At 36.9% G+C, this 19,331-nt stretch overlaps 1 protein-coding gene across 1 annotated transcript in view; it reads right to left on the reverse strand.

Moving 5' to 3' along the window:
• LOC104565350 (contactin-associated protein-like 2) overlaps nt 1-19,331 on the reverse strand; it is a 971,843-nt gene that overhangs the window by 419,759 nt on the left and 532,753 nt on the right. The gene's annotated exons all lie outside the window — the stretch shown is intronic.

The following is a 19,331-nucleotide window of genomic DNA, read 5'->3' on the forward strand; positions in this document are numbered from 1 at the left end:
TTTATAGAAAGCTAATAGCTTAAGAGCAAATTCACACTAGAATAATAATACATTAAGGAACATTTAGGGAATTCAGAATAACACTAGTACTTTTCACTAAAAATCACTTTGTCCCAAAACAGCTTTCAAAAGACATTAATTTTAATCAACATTGCTGGGAAACTCAGAGGAAGAGGCACAAAGTGGCTTCAGGATGATTTTAGAGCATAGCTAGCAATTGAAGAGCATCTATTCAGGGCCATCTACCCTTCAAAGCACCAGTCTTTTAGCACCTGCATAGCAGAGATCCTCCCGGCGTCCCCTGGATCATGCCCAGCCAACTGCCCCTATGTAAGTTCTGTGGGAATTCACCAAATCTCCTTAGGTATGCTGAGTAAGTAAGAAACTGTGTTAGCTTTCTTTTCCTGCATTTTTTAAAGTGACAATTGTAACTTTCTGCTCAACGGTAAGGAAAGAGGGAGAGGAAAGGAATCCAAGGAGAACAGAGCACGGTCGATTTGTTCTCCTCATCATTCAGCAGCCCGCGCGGGACAAGCAGAGATGAAGAGTGCCAGCTGTGGGTATTTTGTTCACTGCCTTATTCCAAGCTAAATGGTGTAATTTCGCACCACAGCTTTCCACAGGCAGTGAATGCTCTGCTAAATGTTTTGTGCTTTTCTATCCCTAGATATATATATACTGTCACTCCCAGGTACGAGCCACATCACTTAACACCTTGCGCTGTGAGCTAAGATGATACACATGGCAATAGAGGTGACAGACTGAAACAGAAGGAGGACGGTGCAATCTACCAAACTTCAGGGAGTGCTGCATCTGGTGTCATGAAAAACTAGTAAATACACTAATAGATTTTCCTCTTCAAAATGGAAGTACAGTTCCCATTCACCTTCTCCTTATTTTCAGTTCCTAAAAATGATATCATTCCACCTTTAACATAAGTACATGATCATAAATGTTCAGTTAACATCCCCTCCAACCTGCCCTACATTTTAAGTCTGTCCAGGTACTTAAGGGACAAGATGTTTATATATAAAATTCAACAGGTTTAATTAACACTGGATTGCGTGAAAATCTCCCTTTAAACTTCATTTTGCATATGTCCACACAAGGGACTTCTCTGTAAAAAGCTACTGGCTCTAAGTAAAACTCAGAGAAATTGTTGAGTTTCATCTCATTTCCCTACCAAAACCCTGAAAAATCCTTATACTGCCCAGCGGAAATTAGTTTTGTTGACAAGAGATTTGTAAGCCTCAGTCTTGTGCTTTTAATCAAATGTCTAAATGAAACCTAGCTAGTTCAACGTGCTTTGGAGTTTAGCAGTATTTCACATGCCTCTATATGTGGAAGATCTTTGCTGTTTAACCCTGTAAAAGCATTATTACCATGACGCACCCAAGGCAACACAGCTCCCAAAACAAGAGTTACTAGTTTCCCGTTTTCCACCTGCTCTGACTTGCCATGGTACACTGCATTTAAAAGCACGTCTCTTCGGTCACTAAATGAATAACTTGATGCTATTGCATAATATGTTATTTTAGGCACTATACTTTTAGTATTGCTATTCTTTTTCTTTTAAAAATCAGTGTATTTTATTGTGTTTGAGAGACACCTGTTCTGAGATCAGTGAGAATGTTTTTTTCTTTTACAAATTGTGTTTCAATTTTGTCTCTTGTATTTAAGAACTGAAACTGGGCAAAACAGACCTTTTTCACAATCTCCTGATAATTGTTGCAGAAAACAAGGCAAAGTATTTTCACAGAGGAATGTGGAGAGTTGTCATGACTACTGAAAATACTCTATGTAGCTCCACTCAGGGAATAAGATTATTTAAATATTTTTAGTTTATAAAAATGTAGAGAATTGAAGTGAAACTTGCCGGGTGCACAAACATGCATAGCTAATTTATTAATTTCATGTTAAACTCCAGACACCTTCCAGATGATATCTGAAGCTATTCCTGATATAAGGCCTTTCCCTTCAGTGAAGATGCACATTCATTTGGCATCTCACTTGGAGTAGTCTGGGCTGGACTATCCACTTTAAGACTTTTCCTTAAACATGTACATACAGGAATGACATTAAACTGCTTAAAATCATCTCTTGTAGTCTCATGTGCAGTCCCATACTGTTTACTCTACTTTTAACACAGGGATTCCCATTAATATACTGATCAAATTATATTGAAACCAGGACTTCACAGAAGTTAAATCCTGAAGCTGGCAAAAAGATAGGTTGGGCAGTTCTGAGCAGAAGCACACACATGTCCGTGAGGGCAAGAACTCTTTTCCCCTGTGACTTTTCAAAAGGAGTAAGGCATAGAGACGTTTCCAGCTGCTCTTTCACATACCTCTTAGATATTTATGAAGGGCAGCGTGGTGACAGACACAGCAACAGTCTTCTTAAACACTGGGAATATTCATTACATTCTCGCAGGCTGTGTTTTAAAAAGCTTCCATCACACAGGGAGCCTTCAGGTCTCTAAGGGACCTCCAAACATTCCAGTTTTTTAGCGTGTGGCAAATGCTGAGCAGGGAGACAAGAATGCCCAACTGCCTAGGTCAAAGCACGCAGCTGACAGTGATGCCAAATGCACGGGCTGCTCTGCAGAAGTTTAGCTGGGATTGAAGAAACATTTCGCAGGTGTCTGGTAGCCGAATACATCTAGCTCAGGCTGTGAAAGCAGCCTGCATTTTAGCCGTGTACGATGGAGGCATTTTTAGAAAAAAAACATTGCCATGCTCATAAACATTTTTCAATGCAGAACGTGACCCACATTGAAAGGCTTTAGATGCTGCAGTTTGACATTTACACTTTTCCCCACAAGAGTTGAGCAATTGAGATGATTTTCTATATGCCTATTCAAAGGAAAGGCTAATATTCATGAGCTGAGGAAACATTAGCCCAAGGTCCCACTTAAGGTCTAACCAGAAGGCTGACACGCACTAACCCCTTCATAAAACCTTTTAATAACTGTGGCTCAAAATGATTTTTTTGCATGACTAACCTTTGATAAGACAGCAGAGATATGACAAGCACCTTTACCAACAATACAGGCCCAAGGATTTCAAGTGAAGTAAATATTCTGGTACAGACTGATAAGGGTCCAACGTTGGGCTTATGTTGTTGTTACTCACCCACTGGCAGAACGTTTTACACGTGATCATGGCTCAGGCAATATGATTGTTTCCTAGAGTTTAATATAAAATCCTCTGATTTCTCAAAGTAGGACAATTCTAACATATTAACCACAAATTGCTGTTCAAACACATCAATGATTTGTGAGGAAGCAAGAAGATAAGAACAATTAAATATGAGTGTAAAGAAAGATTTAATTTAATTTAATCAAAACTAACCTAATTAAGCAGGTAGAAGTCCTAAGAATAACAGTTTTTATTAATCAAAGATGTTTTCAGTTTCTTGGGCCATCCTCTATCATATTTGGAATTAATTTAGGTGATTAATGTTTCACATCTTCTTTTATAGCTCCAGTTTCAGAAAGCTGGAAGAGATATGGGAAAGGAGAATTTTGAAGCCACCATTATTGAAAGTTTTATCATATGAGGCTACACCAGTGGCATAACCTCATCCCACGTTAAGCGCAGACTACTCAGTAAAGAGAAATGATTGATTTAGTGTTTCATGGACCTGCACCACCACATGCAGAACAGCAGAAAGAATAACGGGCAACAACTTTGTGAATTCCGAAGGTCTGATCTCCATTTAAAAGTTGATATGATCCATTTTCAAGAAAATTAACTGCAAAATGGAAAAGTCTAGGAGCTGATGTTCCCAGCAGAACACACAGAAAGGGAAAAGAATTAAGCTCACAAAGAAATTACGTACAGACAGAAAAATACAAGCTTGAAAAATATAGCAGAAGATGAGCACTTTAATTTAGTAACTGCAGGACCTAGGCTTTCGCCTATTCTCATTTTTAATTTGTTGCAAGGTGCTCCAGAGTGTTTTTTTTTTTTTTCTTATTTTGTTTAAAAGTTCAGCTCTCATTAATCTTCCTGGTGGTTTTTAAAGTTTCTTGTCATCACTGTTATCACATCTTTTCTTTAATCATCTATACCAGGGCCAGAGGCTCTCCCAAAGATTTGGTTTACTCAAGGCCACAGACTAGTTTTGCCCTATACTGATTCAGCAGGTAACCAATAGTTTAATGCATTTGCAACTCAATGAATCACCTAATTAGTAACCTCCTAAAATGAAATGAGTTAATTACATTTAGCTTCTTCAGAAAGATTAAATGATAGCCAATTCGCTTTCCCAAGGCCCTTCTTTAATTATTATTTCAACCACAAATGATGGCTTTCTACTCCAAATGTACTTCCCATTGTGTAGCTATTCCTTATCTATTGGAGACATGAATGTCAGGTCCCGTCACCATTTTTGTTCACTCCAGGCCTAATTAAATATCAGCATAAGCAGGCAGGTCCAGGGAGGACAATGGACCTACATTTATGTGTCTCAGGGGTAGTACAGGAGGATGATGGATTTAGAGTAGCCCTGCAGTAAGTTCTAAACCCAATGTTACTTCTTGATTATTGAGACCTGTATGAACGGTGTAAGCATATGGGTTAATGCAAAAGACAGTTGTCTGGAAAAGAGATAGGGAAGATGAGAATGGAGTAAGCCTCTGCTCACCAAACATTTCAGAGTTTGTTAAGGAATACTGCCAGAATTACCAGATTTGATGATTTTGCCTTCTCTCCAGTCAACCCATAAAATAACTTTTGCTTTTTGATAGGAAAAGCTCATGAACACAGACAAACAAAACCACTAACAGGATGAAATGGGATACATCAATGCTGAAAAGGGAGATAGCAAGCGCTTGGGGGAAGGCAAGCTCTCTGTAGGGGTATCTGCCTAGGTAAACATTAGAGCAGTCTGATATTAGGCGGGAGACATCCATTATCTTGTTTGTTGTTATAAGAGTTATTCTTTTTCTTTAGAATCTTTCATATTACTGCAGAAACAAACAATGTCATTTTATGACCCACTAGTCCTACACTCCAAAGAAAAAGCTGAAGGTACCCAAATTCAATCAGATTTGCTACAGAGGACCAGAGCCAAGCTAGGAGTTGGAGTCACACAATTCCTCTGCAGTGTATATAAAAATATGAAAATGGATACCTAAAAGGATCTGCTCAGAAAGACATGTTACACTGCCATTTTCACAATAACCTGAGGTCTTAACCTTTAATATGAATTTTTCAGCAATTCATTTACAAAATGTTTACAAAAGCAGGAACAATCCCCTTCAGTGTAAGAGTCATCTATAGGTTAGCCTAACAAGCTATAGAATACGTGATCTGGGGAATACATGTGTCTAAGGTATTAAAAACAACGTAACAGAAGTTTAATAGTGGTACAACAGGACTGCTAAGGCACAAGCAAAGCACAGCCTGCTTAGTTCTTCCTTCTGCTGCCCCCCTGACCATTCAAAAATGTCAATCATCTAGTGTATTTTTTTAGCCTCACCTCTGGGAAGTGTCATCTTTGTATTCAACCTTTTCTTGACATTTGGCCAGATCACTGTGTGATCCTGGGAGGGAAAAACAGAACTGAAAAACTGCCCATATTCTGTATCAAGAAAAACAGGAAATAGGAAATGAAAAATATATTAAGATTATCCTCAAGAAAAGACTACAGAGAAAGCATTCTTCCTATGTGCAACATTTCTAGTTCTTCTTTTCTAGCTGTTCATGGTACACCTACCTTAATGCGAGAGGACTTCCATGGACTTCATGTGATGCTGCCATTATTTATGAGTTATCCAGAGCTCTGCCTAGGATTTACTAGTGATATAGCCCCTACTGTGGATATCATTAAATGGTGTAACTGGCCATTGGGGGAATCATCAGTGTTGTCTTGTTTGCTTCTGAACTCCATTAAAAACAGGCATCGAGAGGAACAACTCCTTTAGGTTTCTTAACAACATCTACATTTTCCAATATGGTTTTCCACAAAGCTTGCCATGACAGTGAAGCCAATTAAATAAAGGTTTGCCAATAAAGTGAAGCTGCTAGTACTAGAGTGGTCAGCTGCTGGTAAATGTTTTCCACAAGCTAAACTAGAGCACACTTTTCTCAAGAGGAATAAAAAATCGGAGTGGATTGAAAAATATTTCTACCTAAGAGTCGAGGGAGGGAGAAACAGAGTCAGACTGCAACAAAGAATGACATGTTAAAGGAAACTCTGAAAAAAGAAAAAAAAACAAGAAGAGGGATGAGAGAAGTTAATTTAGGAGGTTTGGTGATAAGACTTGCACTGACTTCTTATGCTTCCTCACCTCATCTTTTGTTTGCCTCTCGGTCCAATTCTCCTCACGTCTGCTCTAATTGTCACAAACAATGGGCGAAATTTTAATTCTGGACCATCGTTTGCATTCGTCTTTCCAAACCATACATCAAAACATAGAAGTGGTGCGTGCACAGTGTATGCTTACCCATAAGAGAATCTTTTAAGCCTTTATCCAAAAAGAAGAAAAAAAAAGTGCTCAGGTAATATATTTTAAATTTGAAACTTAATTTGTCTTGACACATGACACCTTCCTTGAAATCCCTGTCTTAGTGATTATAAGTACAAACATCCTGTCCCTTTTAAGAGAAAAAGATGCTGACAGTTCAGTGCAGATGGGAATTTTAGTGCCAGCAGTAATGTGCTATCAGTATGTTCTCAACCAATGCCCGGGAACTTTATGTTTTCATTTAGCTTTCATAGAGATGAGAACACATGATAAACCTATCAGGGCTACCATTCCTCAACCTCGCCTGGCAGCCTGGGTGATAGAGCCTGCTTTACATGCAGACAGAAGACAAATTAAACTGCACTGTGCTCTGGCTTTACGCTCTCTTCTTCCAAGAGAAGCCATTCATCTCTTCACCTTGATTGAGAGATACTGGGCAGTGCTCTGGAAAACAGGCAGGGAGGATGGAGTGAAAAATCAGGGCGATGGAAGGAAAATAGGTGGGAGGGCAGTAGGAAGAACATTGCCAGAGGAATTCAGGGCCATCTAACCTAACCCAAGTAGCTCAGTAATGTGTAGACACATACAAGGTAAAGACTCACTCACAAAAGCATGCTATAGCTACTGTGTGTTTTTAGAGCCTGATTTGCTCAGAGAAACAATGGGGAGAAATGAGAAGATGCAGTATATGGCCCACACTATGCAAAAGACTTGGATTAACTGGGAACAAGATGCCTGAATTGCTTGAAAAAGGAGCTCTGTCAAATGAACCAGTGCATAATGCCATAATCGACGTCCTAACTTATAGTCTGAAGAATATTGAGTTAATTCAAAAATATATCTCCAAGAGAACCGAAGGTTAATAATATTTGCACTCTTAAAGTGCAAAATGTTTTTGGTCTAGTGATATTTTGAGTTTGCCTGCTTTTCTTCCCCTAAATATTACTTCCATTTTCTATCTCCAGCACCCACATTTTGGCCATCACAAACCCAAGGTGTAAAAGAACGGCACATCCTTTTGTCACCTCTAGAGTTAAAGCTATTTCATTACAAGCTGATACACAGAATACATACATACTAGGCAAACAAGATTTTGAGTTATGTAAATATAGGATTCCATATCTCAAAACAGCCTAGAAGAAATATATTTTTTGTTTTTCTTAAAGTCTACCTGTCTTTGTAGACTTGTGAAATAACAAGCTTGAAATATTGAAGCATATTCCTTTTCCTCCTGTCCTAAACAATTGTTATTTACTAGACAGAAGAAGCACTCAGGAAATTTTACATTAGAAAAATTATTTTTCCCTTGGTAAGAAAATAAAGTTCTTCCTGTCTATTAGCAAAACAAAAACTGTTCTATTTTCTTATTTATCTAAAGTGGTTTCATCCTTGAACACTACCATTATTAGATATTTTATTAATACACATCTCTATCTATAATCTCTCTAAAATTAACTGCTTGTCAAAAGAATATTAATAAGCAGGGAGATTCTGTCATGTAATACTTACAACAACTTTCATTTCAATTAGTCTTCAAAGGACATTCCAGGACATGATATCTTTATCCCTAGTGCATAACATGATGACTCTTTTGTAATAACACTAGCATTAATAACAGCAACTAAAACTTTGATTTGCATCATGTCCTTCTCTCATAAATCTAAAATGATTCCCAAATACCCTTTAAAGAAGTCTTGCAATAAGTCTCTGAGATTGTAATTTATTAAAGTTGAACAAGTAATTTATTGAAAGACATGTAATCAAAGAATGTTTTCCTTAGGGAAAAAAATGTCAGCAAATTGTTCATAAATGAGATCATAAAATTCTATTCTGAATGTATTTGTTATTGGAAATTATTTCTAAATTTCATCAGTGTGTAAATGATTCTTTTGTAATCTGTTAGCAAATTACAAGCTGAAATTACATTATCAGTTGAAAGTTAATTTTGTCTTGCTTTTGTCTATAATAGAATTCCTTATAGAATTGCTTTGGTTCTCTGACTAGGTAATCAATTAACAAGTGGAAAATATAACATGGTATTTTTATATCATGTATATAAAATTTGGAATTTCTGATGTCTAGGAAGTATGCAAGCCTTTCAAAGATGGGACATTTATAAACACCTTTGCATCTAACTAATACGGCCCAGATTTCAAACAGCCCTTGTGCCCATAGAAGCTTCCTTCTTTCATGCCACACTGCTTATAGAGCAGTTCAAATTTAAAATTTAGGAATCAACATAAAACACTTCCAGTAAATATGCAGGCACTGGGGCTTAAAATGAGCTTTCTACAATTATTCCTAGTAATAAAATATGGCATTTGAATGTTCAAGGAAAACTAATACAAAGGTAATGCAAATCGAGCCAAATTGTAAAGTTGTTCATAGCTGCATTTTTTTTCCACTTTTTTCATTTAATACTTTTCACTCAATGTCACAGATAGCCGAACTGACAAACAGAGATGACTTGCTAAAAGTCTCATAAAGACATTTGGGAATGCACTGAACCCTCTAATCGCTAGCTTAATTTTCCTCATGTTACTGTTTTCAGAAGATAAAAGGGAAATCCACTTTTATCTTGCACTTTTTAATTTAGGCTGGAAAACAAGTTATCCAAAAGGTAAAATACACAATACATTATCAACCAGCGTATAAACGACAATTAGCCACTAGAGACAATAAATACGAAATGACTCCTCTATGCTATATAAAAAATATTAGGAAAACTTGAACTTCAGTGATGAAACATAATCAGTAAATTACGATAAATACCACTTGATTGTAACATAGTATATTAGAGAATAGTAGTCTGCGTTAAGAGAATCACAAAAGCTTTGACTTAAGCAGAAAGCCAAAATGTCATCGCAACACATGCCTGCAGATTAAAGCTTCCAACTAAGCTTGTTAAATCATGCTCATGACAGTATTTGGGGGGGGGGGGGGGAAGAATGGGATATCCTCATGTATTCTGCAAAAAAGAATATTTTTTTCATTTTAACTAATTAATTTTGTTCAATGTATATTTTTATTGTAGATCTTATATCTATAATACTCAAGTTTTAGTTTCTTTTAAAGCACAGCTATGTGCTCTCTAGAAACTATTTTTTAATTTTCCCTTTGATTCTCATTACAAATAAAGGTTTTTTTTTAAGTCTTAGGTTTATGCTAAAGGCATATATACATATATTTACACATATAGATTTACATATGCATTTATATATACTCTTTCACAAAGTAGGGACATCTTACATGTGTCTGCATGTTTCTTGAGATTTTGTTAAGTTAATGTAACTGCAAATCAATAGACTTAGTAATTTACCTGAATAAACTGTTGTAAACCAAGAAACAGCCACTGTGACCTCCTGAAGAGTAGAACTCCAGGGCAATCCCTGAAATTGTTAATAACTGGATTCTTCCTGCACTTGCATTTCAAAAAGCAGCAAAGTAGAAAATAGAGTGAGCTGTGTAAACCATTCTAACTTCAGAGTATTTTCATAAAAATGATGGTAAAGGAAGAGAGTAATGCTAGTCACAGCGCCTAACCTCCCTTGGATCTACAGGAGAAGATCATTTGGTATGTAAGAAACTGCATGCAGGTCTCAAGCCAGAAGCAGAAAACCTGTAAAATCACTTCTTAGGATCAGTAAAGTTAAATGATCACTTGGTGTCATGGACTTGAACTCAAAAACACTTACAATAATTTTTTATTACCATGGCAACACACCTAGCTTCACTTTTTTTTTCCAGCATACACTATAACCTTGGCAGTATTCTATTACCTGTCAAAAGTGTCCTATTTCTTCTCTTTATTCATAAACACATGGTATTTTTAAAGCTATACAGTTAGTATTTATACTACTTCACTACTCTTAGATAGATTGTTCTTAAAAAAAAGAAACAACTAGAATTAATAACCCATGATGTTCTCAGTGGTCTTATTCTTTACTGTTAAATACCAATCCCCTCCTAAAGAGATCCTCTGTATTATATATTATTTATTATATATTATATATAGATAATATATGAGGAATTTATTCAAGATCTTCAATACTATATATATTGCACTACCAAAACATTGTCCATCCCAAATTAAACTCAGAGGAGTTGGAGTATTTTGGCAGACAAGGTGTTGCAGTCAGCCCGGGGCCGGTGCCGGGCAGCGTCTCCTTGGCAGACGGGGGGCTGAGCACAAGGGGCAGGAGCTGCAGCCATGCGGGCAGCGCGTGACCAGGCAGCTCATTGGGTGGCCTCGCAGTGGTCGGTGCGTGGTCACCTGCCTGATTGGCTGGGTGGGTTGCTGGGCTCTGCGTGGTGCCGGGCAGGGCAGGGGCTGCTCCGGGATCGGAAACTATATAAGTTGTGTTTAACCCTAAATAAAGGTCTTTGGCTCACTCTCACAGAGGTCCCGCTCCTCAATATTCCCGCAACAAGGTAATCTAATGCCCTTGAACTGACAGTATATAGTATTCGCCAGTAAACCAGTGGCCATCCACAGCCCATTTTGGAGACTTGTGCATCTTTGGCTTGGTCCTTCACCCTCCAGCATATGCCTCAGGTCAGTTCAGTGCTTTGCTGATGAGAAACACAAGGCTTTAAACATTTAGTTTCAACTATTTAGTCCAATTTTGTCAATTTATGCAGAGGCAAATCAGCTTTAAAACACTGACTGTGAGATGCAATAAGGTTCTTTCTTTGGAAAGATATAAGCCCTTAATACCTCCTCCTTGATTTACAGAAGCATCAGGAATAAGCTTTTTCATCAGAGCCCTAGCTGAACCCTTTTAGATGATGGCATTTGTTGTCCGCAGTGCAAGGTGGCAGTGACGGCCTGGGACTGCAGGCACATGAGGATTTGACTGACAGGCTGCCCTAGGCATTGTGGGCTACACACAGTTTGTCTGTGCAGCGGAAATAACGGCAGCAGTTACTGATTTAATTGGGGCTCCAGTCAGGTTACATACGGAAACCCTTATTTATATTCAGCACTGAGAACTATCCTCTGCTCAAACCACACCAGGGAGGCCCCCTATAAAAATAAGATACTTTGTCTCCAATTACCACACATATCATATTGCTGTAAGCTCTAGAATGTACACTCGTTTTTTTTTTGTTTCGTTTTGTTTTGTTCTTTTTTCCCCCTTTAGCTTGCGTTTTCAGCTCATTAAGCCAGACTTCCAAAGTTAGTTATGTTTAGAGTCATACAGATGCGTAGATCTTTAGAAATGTGAGGCTAACTACAATCAGCGATAGTTAGGCAACTTCTTACTTCCTGCTTTTCTGAAACACTAATAGTTGATTATTTTAAAATATTGTGTATCAAAATACTTAAAACATTATTTTAAAAAAATGGCTCACTTTTTTTTTGGGAGAAGATGAAAACAAAAGGGGAGGCAGATTTATTTTCTAGCATTTTAAAATGGAAAATCATAAGATACTTTTATATATGAGGAAAAAGCCCCGAAAAACATCAATGACTAGATTCACTCCCCAAAACAATAAAAAAGAACTTGAAAACAAGGTAGCCTATTGGATGGTACTAGGAATGGTTTGATTTCAGAGGGGGAGAAGAGGGTAGGTGGGCTGAGCTATGGCTGTGGACAACAAGCACATTCATACACCTACAAGGTGGGCCAGGGTTCCCTGAGAACTTGGGATAGCTGGAAAAAGTGTTATTCTAGGAGTATTGGTATAATTTAGGAAGGTGTTTATTTTCAAACAGTGAGAAAATATGTATATTGCTATGCTAAATGTCTGCAACTAAGTTCAACACATACTCACAAAACCATATTTGCAGTTCCTAACACCATCAATGCGCTTTGACATCTTCTAAACCCATAGAGTTAGTCAGTATTGTCTCATGACACTGGTACATCCCTCTTCCCAGTGTTCACTGCAGCTTGAAATCCCTTCCCTTTTCTTCCTGTAAGCAGTTTCTCCCAGCTACTCCTGTCAGATCCCTGGAGCTTGACCTGGCATAGAGACCCAGCAGCTGGAAGGATTTGGGCACAATTGCCCCTTCTGAGCATCTCTCCAATAGCCCCGATCCGGGTGTTTGCCTGATATTTCCCTCTCCAAAAGTTTCTGTTTCAGAGAAGAGTTACTTTTAACCAGTCATTTCCTTCCCCTTCAGATTTATATCATGTATAGTATTCCTTCTCTTTCTAACTCCATTTTCTGTAATATTCAGAGAGCTGATACAGTTTGCTTCTGACTGAGAATCTGGCTAAACTATGACTACTGTACTTATCAAAAAAAGAAAACCAATCATATACACACAGAATTAGAGACAATAACGTTCCACTAGGTCAATTTACTCCTTCCCATGTCCATGTAGGTTTACTCTTTATGGTGCATACTTTCCTCATTCTCTGTTCTGTCTTGGTTTTAAATGTCAGTAAGAAAGAAGAAAATGGATTGAAAAATCTCTCATTTCCTTACGTACTACATACAGAGATTTGCTTTAGTACTTACAAGAAGAGAGAGACTAGACTAAGAGATTGAGTTCTCTTTATATTCCTGAGAAACCTACACATATATTCACTGTGGCTAAAATCTTCAGTTTAGCATGGAGATTTATGCTGGGTAACAAGCAGAGCACATCTCAAAACTTCATTCATTCATTTTTCAGTGGGCAGACATTTCTCATCTTTAATAGGCGTTTGCATGAAAAGCTGAAGTTATTCCAGAAAGACTCATGCTCCTATATATCCATTTCTAAGCTCACATTATCATACATTTGATCTCCTATTTGGTTTCACAAAGTATCAGATTTCTGCTAGCACCTGTTTTTCTACAGGATACCAATCCATCTCCAGCACTTCTGCTTGTCTTGCTGTATACAGTGTGTTGGTTCTTGGGCATACTGCTGCATCACTAACAATACTATCTGCACTGCTGGAAATTAAGCACAGAATGTCTGCATTATTTTGTCGAATGCCTATATTATTTTACCTCGTTCTGGTTTCACTGGTTAAGCATTCAGATTATCTGAACAAAAGAAATAAAACTCCAGATGTGATGAAAAGGGATAAAATTCAAAGAGTTAATGGCCAATGTTGATCAGGTTCAGTTTTGTCAAGTGATTAATAGGAGTGTGAATTCAGCTGTGTTCCAGTGTTTGGTGGAAGAGGGCAGATGAGATAATAAAGAATTTGTATCATATATTAAATAACAGAGTGAAGTTTAGGTGCCCATAATTGCTTGCCTTTAAAAAAAGAAAAGAAAAAGAAAACAGTGAATATAAATGATGATCCAGAGAGGGAAAAAAAAGCAGGGGGGAGAGCATACACAAACCATTTCCTTGCTTTGCTCATGTTTATACATTCTGCACATCTGCATTCTTGGTTTATGTAGTGATTTATAAACATCCAAGGCTTAACAACCCAATTTGTGAGCATAGCTAAAAAATACAGCCCATTTCAATTCTTTTACTTCCATTTCTTGTGCTTATAATTATTCTGTAGGACTGACCTTGGAGGTTATCCTAAGAAAAATGATGGAGATACTCAAAACCACGTTATATGCTGCTGTATTTTGAATTTGCATTGTGTTCGCATTGTAGATTGTGAGTTTACAGTGGAGCTGTGTTCACTAAGATAAAGATTACAAATCATGCCAAAAGCACTCTGTCCCTAAGAAGCGAGGCTTTGACCATCCAGACTCATGGCCATGCATATAAAAACAAATGAGCACCAAAAGTGGAGCCCTAACATATTTCATATCTGACAGAATGCAAATATACAGAAATGCAAACATATCCCACCATCACTCTTGATTACTGAGTTGTGAGAAGCTGCAGGCTTGAGGAAATCATGTCATTTACTAGGTAACAAATGTCTTGACTTGTCATTGTGTGTGTACTTTTCTTTTTTCATAAAGCATAACTCAGCTTTGGCTTGCTTCAACATATAGAGATTTGAGGTAGAAGATAGTCTCCTTGCTATCTAATACATACTTGAGATTCAGACAGTATTTTGCTTTGAAAATTCCAGTAACTCCTAGGAAATCTCATCATATCCATAATGACTGGTTCACACAGCGCTAACAAAGGATAACTTGATAAAATTGTAGGTACCCCAACCAAAGACTTTTCCTGTAGATGGTAGGTTTTAAGGAGGAACGATTCATACCCACAGTAGCCCAGCATGCATAAACTAGAGAAAGGTGTTTTGTCTCTTTGCTTGACTCCCCTCTCTTCCCTTCCCTTCACAAATTCTCTAATCCTAGGAGATTTTAGACCAATCCAACTTTCAGAAACAAATGAATTTGATTCCAGGAACAAGATTCCATGCAGAGTATGTTTTGTGCTGTTGTCCAGAAGCGAAGGTATTATTGTATGCCACAGACTGGTGTCCCATAGGAAACTTCCTACAGACTCCATTCATCTTTGCTTGTCAGAAAATAAAGGCAGCACAGCAGATTGACAGATGCTCACTGCACACTTTTGGTCTTGCCCAAGATTTGCCGCCATACTACAAACTCTCCCATGCTTAAGCCAGTGTGGAGAGGAAGGAAAGGAGAGTCAATTAAAAAGAAATCCTATTTAAAAGACATAAGTCAAAGTTATATCTCCAGTCAAATAATTCTTCTGGGCATGAGATAGATAGCTTTTAGGTGGGTTGGTGCAAACTTAAGGTGCTTCACAAAAGCCCCTTATTGCAAATAGCGCAAATGAGGTTAATGAGGTTTCACTGTGTGCTTTACTTTCTCTCCTCTGCCCTTTTGTTTTAGGCGTATTAGTGGAAACAACAAAGAAACATCCTTCTCCAGAGCTTAGTAGGGAAAGGAAGTTCATTTGTTTCCAAAAACCAAAATCCATGAAAAGAGAAGTGAACAAAAAAGAAAAGGGACAGAAGAAGAGCTACCCTTCTGCAGAGGATAAAAGGCACCTAGCACCTACCCTCCTAAATGCAGCAGTGCACAAACACACAGAAGTACCTAATCTTTAATATAATTTCCCCTAACTCATAGATTTGAATAAAAGATCATTGCCGTCTTTCTCTTGAGGGGAACTTAGCAGTGCCAGGAGACAGCACCAGAAAGGCACAGAGGAAGCAAAAAAGAAAAGCTCTATGTACAATGAGAACAATTTTTTTCTGCCACAGAGAAATAAAGAATCTTCTTGTGATTTCCTGCTATGTTTCACAACCAGAAAAGTTAGCTCTAGGGACACAACTCACAAGAGATTCTGATTTCCAAATCTCCTTTATTCAAATGCTACCTGCTGCATCCATTGCAAGCATTCAGGCTTGGTGGACAAGGGCAAACATTTCTATCCTAGTAAAAGGACAAAAAGGAGGATAAACCAGAAAACATTTAGAAACAAGTTTAGAGCATGTCACTCGGGTACAATTTCATGAAAAGGCCAACTTTGATCAAAATAATACCTAAAGACTGGTGCTAGGCAGGAAGGCTGAGTAAGAATGCCTGGTACGCTACTGCACGCCCAAACTACTTGGTACCTGTTCTACTCGCCACCCACTGCAACATCTACACAGTGCCATCTTGTCATTCCTTTACCCAGTTGTGTGCACAGAGGGAGCGTCTGCCCCACAGGGCTTGTCCCGGCCAAAATTTCTAATTCCAAGAAGACATACATGACCATCTTGCATCTCCGCATTCCCAATATTTAGGTAGTTATATTGGATTGACTCAAAATCAATTCTAATTAAAACATCGTGAGTAAAATTAACGACTCTTTCAGATACCGCTGAGAAGCTATCTGTGTGAAAGTCAGTGTAATCTTCCTGATTTGTTTGGAATATCTTATCATTATGTTTGGCATTGTAATGTTCTTCTTTCCCACTCAACCTTCAATCCATTCCCAATTTTAAAAAAGTGCCCATTTTATTATAAAACTAATATGGGATACTGCCAGGGCAAAATTATAACAACAAAACATAAAAAGGCTAATTTTTATGGAAAGTACACATTGTCTCCAAAAATCACATTAAAATGTGGCACTTCTTTTCCAGTAAATGCTCTAACAATTTTCACAGAAATGGTCTATACAGTGTCTGCCTTACTGGGTAAGAAAAAAAAATCTATCCTACTTTGGAAGCAGTATCCATTTTATTCTAATTACTTTCCTGTTTAAATTCTCCAATATATATTTGAAAAAAATAGTTCTACTATACTGCTGAAATACAGCCTCTAAACCTACCATTGCCTGTGTTATATATTGGCTATATTGTCACCAAGAGACCACAATATAAAGAAAGATACTTATTTTGAAATGCCACCAGGAAAAGCTTGGAGTCCAAACCCTATGCATATTGTAGCATCTCTTTCAACAATACCATAAAAAAAGTGAAAATAGAAGGGCAAATGCATTCGTTCAGAGACTTCTGGAAAAGCTGTACAGACCTTCCTATTATAAATTGAACAGACTGGGCCTTTTTTCAGGATTTTGCAGGTGAACAATCAAAAAATTCAACAGCAGGATGGGGAGAATATAACCCTACTATCTTTAAAGCTCATCATTTAACTTCTGCATGTGTGATATATATGTTTGGATTTAGAAGTGTTTAAGTCATACTATTAAACGTACTCATCACTCAATCAAAGAAAATCACTTCATTTCTTTTCACATGGGAAATTTATGGCCAAAGAATTGATAATTATTTTTGTTAGCCATCCATCATTTTGCAAAACACAAATGTTCCATCCCCTGAATTCAAAAAGTGGTTGTCCCTTTCCTAACCAATTGTCCATATTTTAAGTAAAATAGTTTTGACATGTTATCTGAAACAGATTTCATCAAATCGAAACATTTCATCTGTAGACAATTACGAAGCGGTGCAAAAGTCTGAAGTTTTCAACTCTTCTCAACACTACATCCTCCATCTGCAAACAATCTTTACTAACAAACAGCCGCAAATTCAAAAGCTTATACAGGAAAACAGAGAGAAACACATACATATACAAGGAAAAGCATAAAAATACCTTTGTCTCATGTAGCTTGTGTATCAAAAATCAAGTTTCTAACATGCACCCAACAGAATTGCTTTTTGTTTCAAGCAATTTCTCACATATATGCATGCATATAATATATATAATATGCATACATGTATGTACACACTTATACAGACATGTAACACACAAATATATATACATTTTATGTATATAATATATATTACATTTAGTATACATACAAATTATATATATATAAATCAAAATTCATCTCAGTAGCATATTAGAATAATTATAAAATATTGCATTTTACATTAAATAGTACCTTAGCTCCAAAGCTTCCTCAGATCCACAATTAGGGAGAGTTAAAATGCAGAAGCACGATGTTGCAAATAAAAACTGCTTATTTGGAAACAAAATGGGATGTGAAACTTACAATGGGGCTAATTTTTGATACATGTGTAGAAAAGCTTCAGAGTAGAAAAAAAGAGTAAGGAAAAACATAAACCCATAGAGCTTACACAAAGGGACCATATTTTTTGGTAATCAGATGTGATGTGTACACACTTCAGAGTATTCATGACTGACTTTCCTATTCCCCTAGAACAGTGTCTACACAAACACTTCTATAAAAGGATGGTGGGATTATAAGGTGCAAGTCAATAAATAAAATAGATTTTAGAATCTAACCAAAATGACACTAAGTAAAAATGCATTTTGACTGAGAAAGCAAAGAAAAAACACCTTGAGAATCTCAAAAATCTATTTTTAACAAGCCAAAAATCAGCAGTAAAAGTTATTTGAGAAGAACCCAAACAATGTCTCTCCAGAAATGCAGAAAGTGTGTATTTTACCAATGAAGAGATAAAAAGTTTAACACTAGTTGTATGCTGTACAACATTTTGTTTTTGTTTTCTTTTATGCATGTTAATAACTTTAGCAAAAAGACTCAGCTTGTTCCAACAAATCAAAAGCAGTACATTTTGATGAGAAAATAATTTTCAGCTGGTAACTGCCTATGCTAGAGCTCCTTTTTAAGGCACTATGCTCAAGGAGGGCTAAATTCAGTAAGGATACTGGAGAAGATGAACATTGAAGCAATAGGGAAGTTCACCTTATGTGACAGGTTGACTTCAAACTGGTAATATTTGTATTAGACTGCTTTATCATCATTGCCACAAGCGTACAAGTTTCCTAGAAGTGTGTGGCATCACTATCTGAAGGATTAGAATCTATTCTTAATTAACTATATATTAGCTTTGTAACACTATTTAAACACTAATTTCCATATGTATTTTTCTGATTCCACTGATAGGAGGTAATGAAATGAGAGTAACCTTGAAGTATTTTTTTCACTTTCTATTTGGGGCACTTCTAATCATAAAGCAGTAACATTTTTGTCACTTCAGTAATACTATGACTATTTATAGTTCTGCACTTACATTTTGATTAGCTATGCAGCTTGTAAGTTTAAAATAATCATTTTTCAACAGTGATGAATTCTATTCAAAAATCATCTCAGAATTTTCATTCTCTGTCCTGAAGCTTTATGAACAACTCAAAGCTATAGTTTAAAAATATTTCTGATCTCGGCATTTGACCTCGCTTAAAATCCTGCCTGAACAATCAGATGTTTTATAAACCATGGCTAGCAAGAGAATAAATAAATAAGTAAATAACTCTATACTTCAGCTTAAAAATCTTTAAAAACTTGCCCCTATAAAGTAGTGCCTTAGAAATATTTTCTGGCATGCTAAATAGGCTTTTAAAATAATTTTAAAAGATCAAGATTTTTGTTGGCCTTTCATAAAAGCTAACATAGCAGAGAAAGAACAATAAATGCTCAAGGCATAATTTGCATGAACCCTTTTTGGTAGATGGACTACCAGTGGCCTGCAATACTGAGAAGACTAAAGCTTTAATTCACAGAAGCTGTCAATAACAA

Source organism: Tinamus guttatus, unplaced genomic scaffold, assembly GCF_059628265.1.
Source record: "Tinamus guttatus ecotype Peru unplaced genomic scaffold, ASM5962826v1 Tinamus_guttatus_pri_ptg000104l, whole genome shotgun sequence".
Lineage (NCBI taxonomy): Eukaryota > Metazoa > Chordata > Aves > Tinamiformes > Tinamidae > Tinamus > Tinamus guttatus.